Source organism: Hippopotamus amphibius, chromosome 15 (genome assembly GCF_030028045.1).
Source record: "Hippopotamus amphibius kiboko isolate mHipAmp2 chromosome 15, mHipAmp2.hap2, whole genome shotgun sequence".
NCBI classification, from domain to species: domain Eukaryota; kingdom Metazoa; phylum Chordata; class Mammalia; order Artiodactyla; family Hippopotamidae; genus Hippopotamus; species Hippopotamus amphibius.
In genome coordinates, this window is record NC_080200.1 from 32,661,777 (window position 1) to 32,671,280 (window position 9,504).

A 9,504-nucleotide genomic window follows, 5' to 3' on the forward strand; every position below is an offset into this window, starting at 1 on the left:
GGAGGGCCAGGCGCGGCACGCTCGCACACCGACGGGGGGCGCGCAGCGTGGCGGCGGGGCGGCCCTCCCCGCCGCGGGGAGGGCCGCTCGCGAGGCGTACGCCAAAGAGGCACAGCGAGAGCGTCTGCTGCGTCCGAGGACCCCGGTCCCCGCCCACGCTGGGAGGCGGGGGCGGGAGACCGCGGGTTCGGGGCCGGAGGCCGCACCCCTGCCTTCCGCACACCCCGGCAGGCGGGGCGGAAGAGAGGCGAGGAGCCCGCGGACAGAACGAGAAGAGCGGTCCCGTCCCCCAGGAACGTCCGTCCCTCGTCTGGCACGGCTTAGGCCCAGCCCAGCGGAGCGTGGCACCACCACATCAATCGGTTGACCCACCCAGCCTAAAGCCACGGCGGGGGAGGCCCGCAGGGGAGGCACGGCGAAGACCCGTCACACGGAGGCCCGCTTCCGCCTCGCCGGCGCCCCTTCGTCTCGGGCAAAGAGCAGCCAGCCACCCCAGAACGAGAACGCCTGACACGGGGCACAGAGCCTGTGGGGTGGGGTCGTGCCGGCCACTCACCACCGGGTGCCTGCAGCGGGGGCAGCGCACAGGGTCGAGCACCCGACGCCACCTGGCCCCGCCGCCCTCGGGCTCAGCCAGAGGCCGGAGGCGGCACCGCGGGTCGGGGCAGCCGGACGCGCACGCAAGAGCCGGCGCGCAGGCCCAAGCGGGCAGCTCAAGCGGCAAGGACCGAGCCGGGCGTCAGACAGCCGCCCCCAGCCCGGAGTCCTGCCCGCGTCCGGAGCCCCAGCGTCTATCGGCGACAGACGCAGAAGAACACCGTGTCAGCACCTATCTGGTGGCAAAAAGGCCCCATTTCCGGCGGAAGAAATCATCGCGCCCGACAGCGGGGCCCACCCACGAGGTTCACGGGGGCCCCCGGAACCTCGGTCCGGCCACCTGCCCCCAACACTTCCCCATCCACACTTGCCCCGGAGCGCCCGGGGCCACCTGGTCGACCCGGGGATGGAGGGGTGGCAGAGTGGGCCGGGGACACGGGGGAGAGGGAGCGGGCTGGGGACGCCCTCCCCGGTCCCCCCACGCGGGCAGGCACCGGTCCATCCGAGTCTCCGGGCCAGGACTTGGTTCCAAGAAAGAAACACAGCACCCCTCCGAGCCGCCTCCGATGAGCGGGCCCCATGAGGGACCACGCCCGGGCCCGGGAGCCCCTCCCCGGGCCACCCAGTATGGCTCGCGCCAGTCCCCACCTCCCGGCCCGGACTCGGGGTGGAGAGCGGAGGGGGGAGACAAAGTCGCGTCCGACGACCGGGACCCACGCGGGCACGCTGACAGGCCGGGTGCACCCTCGCCGGCCACCTGCGCGAGCAGGGGCCGGTCCGTCCACGTCTCCGGACCCATCGGGACTTGAACCCATTTCTCCAGGGAGACGCCCGGAGCCCACGGGGCAACGCACCCAGGCCCGGGCCAGCCTCTCCGGGTCACCGCTGGCGGCCCAGGCCGGTCCTCACCTCTGGAGTCCGGCTCGGAAAACCATCGGCCCGAAAGCATCTGACGACCGGGACGCACGCGCGTCCACCACCGAGCCCGTGGCGGCCTCCACCGGCCTCAACGCTCGGCCCGAGCCGGTCCCCACCTCCGGAGCGGGACGCGGGGGGCACCGGGAAAGGGAGGTGGGGGGGGTCGGGGAACGAACGCTCCCAAGGGCGGCCCAGGAGAAGGCCGGGCCACCAAGTCCCAGGCGCTCCGGGCGCGGCAGACCCTCTCCTCTCCCACCGCGGCGGCACGACCCGACATGGGTTCCCGCGGCCGGAGGGGCACGGGCGCATGCTGGTCGACCCGGCCAGGCGGCCCCTCAGCCCCGGCTCGGGAGCGCGGCGGCAGTCACAGCCCCATAGATCTGCAGGCCCAATCTCAGGCGACAGCAGGAGGCGCCTACGCCTCGGCGCCACCGGGGCTGCCAGCACCAGCGTCGCCCGCCTCCCGGAACTCTGCTTCGGGCCCGGCGGCTGAGTCACAGCCCTCGACAAGGTCGCCGGAGCTCCGGAGGGAAGGGACAATATAAAAGCGGCCGCCAGGTGGCGCCCGACAACCGGCTCGAACGTCCCCGGGCCGGATCCCGGTCGCCGGCCGGCCACCGAGGACGCCGGAGCGCCGGGCCGCCCAAACGCCCGAGCTCCTCCCGGAGCGGGGCGGGCGTCCCGCGCGGCCCCGAGGGGTCCGCCTCGGAGCTAGCTCCCGGCCCGACACGACACGACACGACACGACACGGCGCGTCCCGATCCCCGGCAGCACACGGGGGCGGGGGTAGCTGGCAAGATGCCGCCGGGAGGCTGCCTGGAAGGGGACGCGATTCCAGGCCATGGGGGGGGGGGGGGCGCGGGGAATTCCACGGAGACGCCCACAGTGCCACAAGCGAGATCCCCAGCTCCCCGGAGGGTGAGAGGGAGGGAGGGAGGGAGGGAGGGAAGGCGGGGACCAGCGAAACGAAACCAGGCAAGCGCTCAGAGAACGACGCAGGAACTCATCCCTTCTGGCACGGGGAAGGGCTTTGGAAAGCTGATACGCAGAGCCCGGAAGCTAGAAACGAAAGTAAACATACACTCTGGCCCCACACAAATGGAAACAAACATCTATTTCCGCACAGACCGCGACAAAGTCCAAAGAGAACACATGGGTGCGTGGGTGGGGAACATGCCCTTGAGGTCAGAACGTGGATTTCAAAATGGACTGACCACAGTCACCGGCGGGCGGGGGCAGGGGGGCGGGGAGCAGCGAGTCAACAGCCATCCACTAAAGAAACCGCGTTCCAGGACATCTACACAATGCAACGTGGTGAGTGTGCGTGCGTGCGTGCGTGCGTGCGTGCGTGTGTGTGTGCGCGCGCGCGCGCGCGCGTGCGTGTGAGAGAGAGATTTACAGTAAAGGTTCACAGTGACCTGTCGTCCCACCAAAATCAAACCAAGCCAAACTACCAAAAAGTCAAAGTCAAGCTCTGGGACTGCTGTGGCCCTTCAAGGAGTACGTAAAGGCACACACACATGTACGTGTATGCACACGTGTACACGTACAGACACACACACGTGTACACGTACACACACACACGCATCTGAAAACCTCAAGCATGTCCCATAAGAGGTTCCTGTCCAAAACAGGGCAAGGCCTCATGCAACGCAGCCCCCCCAGAACAAGCAACCCGATGGGGAAAGTGGGCAGGAGGCCTGAACAGAGCAGACCAAGACCAGGCATTTTCATCCACAAGGAAACAAAGCCAGAAAAAACCAACAGAAAACAACGCCCACAAAGGAAACAAAGCAACAAGGACGACGACCCCCACCACTCCAACAGCAACCGCAACACAGTTTTCCACTGTCAACAAAGCAACCAACAGTACCTTTCTTGGGGGGTGGGGGCGGGGACAAAACCAAAAGCCAAAGGAAACCTTTCCCTGAAATACAAGAAACAACTGGGGCTGCCTAGCTGGCGCACTACTTAAGAATCCGCCCGCCACTGCAGGGGACACGGGTTCGATCCCTGCTCCAGGAAGGTCCCACATGCCGCGGAGCAACGAAGCCCGTGAGGCACAACGACTGAGCCCATGTGCCGCAACTCCTGAAGCCCCCGTGCCTGGAGCCCGTGCTCCGCACCAAGAGAAGCCACTGGCAATGAGGAGCCTGCGCACCACAACGAAGGGGAGCCCCCACTCACCGCAACGGAAAGAAAGCCCGCGCACAGCAAAAAAAGACCCAACGCAGCCCATCAAATACAGAACCATTTTTTTTTTAAATGGAGGGTATGATAGAAAGCGCTGGCATTTCTCTGCACAAGCATACACGGCCAGGCCCAGGATCTGGAATCGCGACAGCAAGTTCCAAACGGCAGAGGAAAGTGGCTCCTGACGGGACACCTATTTTTCACGCTGAGAGAGACCACCACCATGTCATGCTGGAGGACTCAGAGATATCACCTGGCGCCTGACAGAATGGCTCCCCGACAACAGATGACACTACGGAAAACAGCACAGAAGTCCCTGAAAGCACTGCACCAACAACTACCACGTGACCCAGCAACTCCACTACGTGCCCACCGAGGGGGTGAGGGTGACACATACATACACGTGTATGTGTATCCACACCTATCCCTATGTAGCCATAGTTAGGGACATACCGATAGCGCTCTCTGTGTGCATACGTCTCTACCTAGTCACACACAGGCGCGCGCGCGTTTATGACTCAACCCTACCAGGGAATGAGGTCTTGCCATCCGCGGAAACATGGAGAGACCCAGAGGGTATTGCGCTACACAAGATACCTCAGGTCGCGAGACTATCATGTCTGTGAAGAACGTACACAGCAATACACACACATGAACACAAAGAAGGAACCGCAAACAGGTTCCTCGACACCTAAAAGGAACAAATGGGGGGTGGCCAGAGGAGGGAGGGAGGGGGGAAGAGGGAGACGAGTGCAATAGGTGAGGGAGAGGAAGCGGTGCCCACTTCTAGTTATGAAATAAACAACTCACTCGCAGGATGTCATGTACAGCAGGCGGAATAGAGTCCATCCTACTGTCATGACATTGAATGGTGACAGACAGTAACGAGACTTATCACGGAGATCCCTGGGCCATGTGTAAACATAGCCACTCGCTAGGGTATACACCTGAAAACCAATATACTCTTGTCAGTCTGTTAGACTTCAATTTTAAAAGGGCGGGGGGAGGAGGGAGGGAGGGGGGAGGGGGGCAGAGAAAGGAGCAAGAGGAAGAGGAGGGTGGTGGGGGAGGAGGAGGAGGGGGGGAGGAGGAGGAGGAGGAGGAGGAGGAGGAGGAGGAGGAGGAGGAGGAGGAGGAGGAGGAGGAGGAGGAGGAAAAAGATGGCTTGCCTTGAAGAAATCAACAAAAGGAAAGAGCGAGAGAGACAGAGACAGAGGCAGAGAGAGACGCGAAATCAAGAGTGGACACTCAGGTGACTGCAAGAGTTAAGGGAGATTAAGACAAGAAACAAACTCCCAACAGTAGTTTGGTAAGTCCAAAATCAAGATTTGGATATCATGCTGGCATCAAGCACCAACCCTTCTAAATGGACACAAAGACACACAGGCCTCCCTCACTTGGGGCGGGGGGGTCGTCAGGACCAGGAAATGACCATGCAAGCGGAAGCTGGAAAAGGCAACCTTGTTCATCCACGGCGGAAACATACCATGGTCCCACAGCATTCAAAACATTGTATCAAAACATGTACAAACGGCTCTTCCTCACTCCCAATGAAAACTGCAGAGAACGTCCAAAACAGCCAACGTGTGATTTGCTTAGCAGATTGTCATGGAGAGCCTCGACCAGAAAGCATCGCTTTCGGTTTGTAACATCATAGGAACAGCAGTCTCAACAGCGCTTGCCTTCTTGGCGCAGTATCATTTCTACGCCTGGATACACAGTCCTACTTTGGGGTGGGGGGGTGGGGGTGAGGGAGCCCTGCCAGCAGTTCCTATTTTTCAAAGCAGACCTCTTCCCCCTCCCCCCAACCACCACCACCATTTTTCTTATTTTTTTTCTCTTTCCTCTGGTCTCAGGTTCTGCCCAATCCAGTCCACTGGCCTCCATCCCAGGCCACTGTGGGCTGTGTGTACAGATTTGCAAGATGAAGACAGTTCTCCCCAGAGAACCGGGCAGCCGCCCGGCTGAGATCTAAAAACCGATCTGCTCATGCAGTTCCACTTTTTCTTTTTCTCTTTTAAATGGGCTTCTTTCTGTCAAGGAGAAGATTTCCAAATCAAAAGGAGACCGAAAGATTTCTAGGTTCCACAGCTTCAGGATTCCATGGATCGGGGGTGTCAAAAAGTCTGCGCAGGGCCTTCAGTAAAGGCCGTCTTTCTCAGCGCACACAAGTCAACCCGAGACCAAGGCAACCTGAGGGCAAAACCCCTCGCTTGATTTCATTTCTCCCATTAGGCCCCGAACATCAGAGCGCGTGTGACAGAGAGAGAGAGACAGAGAGAGACAGAGACAGAGACAGAGACAGAGACAGAGACAGAGACAGAGACAGAGAGACAGAGAGAGAGAGAGAGAGAGAGAGAGAGAGAGAGAGAGAGAAACCCCACAAAAGAGAAACAAACGAAAACCCCAGCAAAGGTTCCATACATTGTTCGCCAGGATTGGAAGTGATGACGTCGTTGCGGGGGAGGGGGAGAATTATGCGGAGGGCACTTGCAAACCTCGCGGTTGCAGCCAGCAGGTGCTGACAGATACGTTTTTGAAACCGGCTGGCGGCGCCCTTGAGCTTCCTACGGTTCTGACCATACCCGTTCTCAGGGAGGTGGCTGTGGAGCCCAGGATAGGCCACGCCAAAATGCACCTCCGTGGCACAGTGATCATTTGGCGTGACGGTGACCTCAAGCAGGCGGCCAACACAAGAGGGACCCTCGGGCTCTTCTTTGTGTCTCCCTGAAAGCGAGACATCCATCTCTCTCGCGGGTGAAAGGCGCACTCCCTGCATCTGCACCTGGAGTTAGGAGGACGCTCCGATCCCCAAAGTAGGGAATTCATTGGGGCCGAGAAGCCTAGGGAGACAGACACTGTGACTTCTTTCAGGGACCCCCCCCAAGCCCAAACTCTGTTTAGATTCTTCCTTCCCTCAGGGCGCACCCGAAAGCTAAGTCTCTCGGTCTGATCCCTGTCTCACACATGTACTGTCCCTTGGTCTACACAGTCGAAAAGCTGCCCGCCTCAGCCACTTCTCACGGCTAGAAGGTAAAACAACAACAACAACAACAAACGAACACGTGTTCCCGCTCCCGCTTCCTCTATCCGCCTTGAGTCCATGTTAGGATGAGTCCAGCCACGAGGACTCAAGAGGGGCAGAGGGGGAGATTTCCCCCTCCCCCAAACAGGAAGGGGTCTGGAACTCTCTTCCCAGTGGCCACCCAGCTCAACTCTGGGTGCCTGAACCCTAGTTTGCCTCCTTTCGAGTTTTAAATGCTCTTCCCTGGGTTAGAATCACAAGGAGAGATGCTCACGCATGTATGTCTTCCAAGTTTTACGTGACATGGGGCAGCCCTCCTAAGAAAGCAAAGAAAGACTCAGAGAAGTGGCAACACCTACAATCTCTTCGGTTCTGCTGAGGAGAGGGAGGAAATCTGGGAAAGTAACTATACTATGGCCCGGGCTGGCGGGCGCCGGGGTGGGGGGGGTGTTAAGGGAGCTAAAGGAGGATGAGATTTCTTAGAAACTCATTCTTAGGCACAGAAACATTGGATGGATGCGGGACCCCACCTCTTCTTTTCCCTTGTGTTGGGAAGATCATTTGGCTCCTGCCAGCTGGGGTTTCATGCCCCCACGAATCATCAGGCGAGTGCTCCGGAGAAAAGAGCGAGAGCACAGGTCAGGAGAACATGGAGAAGATGGCTGCCGGATGCCCGGGGCCACACGGATGTCTTCGGGGGCACAGGCACGTCCACGATCTGTGGACCATGTCTACGGCAGATTGGGTGTGTAGGTCATTTTGAACAGGCTCCCATCCACCTGCCCTCATTGGGGTCCTGTCTCCAGCTCCCCTGAGCGGTGCCGTCACGGCCAGGTGAAGACAGGGCTCCTCCAGGGGCGGGCCCGTGCCAGAGAAAGGGAGACGGCAGTGAAGTCCTCGAGCTTCGGGTACTTCTACCAGAGTGACTCTCCTTCATCAAGTCCCCGGCAGGTGGAGGGACACGTCTTTCTGACACGGTGGGGCCAGGGGAGGCTTAGAAAAAGGCTTCTGACAACCGCACCATCAAGTATGAGCTCTCCGTTTCCTTGACGGAAGAGTCCCCCACTCTCCCAAGTGGTAGAGCTAGGAACGGGCCCCTCGGGTCCCATCTTACACGTGAGAATGACATGCTGACTTTACCCCTCTTCAAGGCGGAGTTTGTAAAAGGTCAGCCCTGGAGGAAGGACCCAGCTTGTCAGTCCTCTCATGCTATCATCCAAGCCGAGGAGAGCCGTGCCAGGCCTCCACGGAAGGAATACGGCGGTCGGCTGCCTTTGGAGAAGATGGCTCTGTGAGCAGCAGCGTGGAAACCAACCGAGAAGCAGGGGCCACTCTAGAGGCCAGCAGGGTCCTTAGGGGCCCAGCCAGGCCAGGCCAGGCCAGGATGGAGAGAGGGGATGGAGCCGGACCTTTGAGGCCCTAGCCTCCACAGCACCTGGGATTCTGCTGGGATTCTTGAGAAACTCGCTCCACATTCTAGAAGGGCCTGCGTGTCACAAAGATACGAAGCCATACTTTCCTTAAAGAGCACCTGCCCTCAGGAAGTGGCACTCAGCACGCTCGCTGGTGATGGGCCAGACACACCCATAGACACTCAGGTTCCAGGGAAAAGCTTTGCTCAGCTCTTTCTCCCCTTGCGTCCTCAAAACACAAAGCCATCGCTTCCGGATACCAGGGAAGCTCTCAGGTAGGTTTGTGCTGGGGCGGGCGCCAACTAGAACTGTGAAGAGGGGAGATCGGAGCCGCAGAAGCTCTGGGGCCCCGAGGAAAGACGCCGCCGCCGATCCACCTCTCGCACCTTCCTCTCAGCGGGAGGGCCAGGGACTCTCCCCCCGCACAGGATCCTGGCCACACACGAGGGAGGGCCCACACCCACTGTCCTGCTCCTCTTTGCCTGGGGTGGGTTCAGAGACACTGGACTCGGCTCATCCCTCTCCACAGCGGCGCGTCCCTCTCCACAGCCGTGCACGGCAGGCAGCAGAGCAGAAGAACAAGAGCTGGCATCGTCCACCGTTCCCAGAGCTGCTCCATTCCCGTCCACGCGCATCCGGATGGGGCGCACAGACAGGGCGCCCGTCCTGAGGTCACCGTGTCGCTCCAGGTGCGGACTCCCGAGATGGTGACATCTCGGTCGAGGAGACCGTCCCCTGTGAGACCACAGGCTTGGCAGTATTGCCGAGAGCATGCTTCGTGGGCCATCTGCAATTCCATGTCACCGGAAACATACCGTGTCAAACTTGTGCTCGGCCTCCAAGTCAAAGGGCTGCCTGAGGACTTTGACCGACAATTCCAGTTGCTCCTGGCCTAAGAGACACAACTTCTCCCAAGAAAACAAACCGTAACACAATGTAAAGTCTGACCTACCTCCAGACGCGTGTTTGACGTGGCACGGCCATGTCCGGAGGCTCATGTGACTTCCATGCGGGGGCAGCCTGGGAACCGCCTTTCTGAGTCTCCCCCTCCCCGTGCGACCCCAGGGTAGGGCTGGTGCGAAGAGAACGCTGGATGGGATGTAGGCATTGGAAGTGAAGCCACAGCCAAGGCTCTCTGCAGGCTGTCGCCATCCCACACGGTGACAGGTGGGCACAGAGGTGCAGGGTGGAAGGCTGTCCATCCACACATACACACACACACACACACACACCCACCCACCCCCGCCGCCCTGCGTCTGGCTAGTGTTCCCAGCTGGTGCCCCCTGGACGACAGTGGCCCAGGCCACTCCTGGCTGCCTGGCCGCAGATCCACCGAGGGACAGCTGTGCCTTCCCCCG